The sequence below is a fragment of the Aotus nancymaae genome, unplaced genomic scaffold (assembly GCF_030222135.1).
Source record: "Aotus nancymaae isolate 86718 unplaced genomic scaffold, 86718_ANA_hifiasm-v0.15.2.pri h1tg000014l, whole genome shotgun sequence".
Taxonomy (NCBI): domain Eukaryota; kingdom Metazoa; phylum Chordata; class Mammalia; order Primates; family Aotidae; genus Aotus; species Aotus nancymaae.
Genome location: NW_026988425.1, coordinates 121,016,556 through 121,017,476, shown reverse-complemented (window position 1 = coordinate 121,017,476; position 921 = coordinate 121,016,556).

Sequence of the window (921 nt, the reverse complement as noted above, 5' to 3'; positions counted from 1 at the left end):
TTTGCACTTTGTCACCAGCGCCCAGCACAAGGTCCCACGCTGCCCAATAAATAGTGATGGATAGCCTGGCACGGTGGCTCACGCCTGAAATCCCAGCACTTTGGGAGGCCGAGGGGAGCGGATCACGAGGTCAGGAGTTCAAGACCAACCTGGCCAACATGGTGAAACCCCGTCTCTATTAAAAACACAAAAATTAGCCGGGCGTGATGGCACACGCCTGTAATCCCAGCTACTCAGGAGGCTGACCTAAGAGAACCGCTTGAACCCGGGAGGCGGAGGTTGCAGTGAGCCAACATCGCGCCACTGCACTCCAGCCTGGGCAACAGAATGAGTCTCCGTCTCAAAAAAAAAGTGACGGATAATCTTCCTCTAAGGCACTTTCCCCGCCCTCCCTCCTCCCACCGCCACCAGCACTTCACTCTTCACCCGGTAGTCTCTCTCAACACAGGAACCTTTCGTTAATTCAGTCACCAGCCCCTTCTGGGCGCCCGACCCTGAGCGCATCGCAGTAAACTGGGCCTGGCGACCTGGTGGGGGCCTCCGCGCGCCCCGGCCTCGCCCCAGCGTCCCGAGCTCGGTGGGGTCCCGGCTCCCGCCCTGAAGACGCCCGGACAACCCCGCAGGCGCGATCCCGGGCTGGGGCAGGGCCGGGGCTGGAGGCGGCGGGAGCGGGACGGAGCTCCCGGAAAGTTGGAAGAAGTGACCACAACTTCGCAGCCCCGGCGCTCGTCTCTCCTCGCAGGCCGGGAAAGCCGGCCTCAGCCCCACTGTCCGGAAGAGGGCGCCGGGGGAGGCTGGGAGCAAGGCTGCGGGCTCCTCGGGCCGGGTCAGGGCGCCCGGGTCCAGGCCTCCGCGGGGAGGGAGCGCGCACCCGCACACACCCGGGTCCTCGCTCGCAACCCGCTCCCGGGCCCACACCCA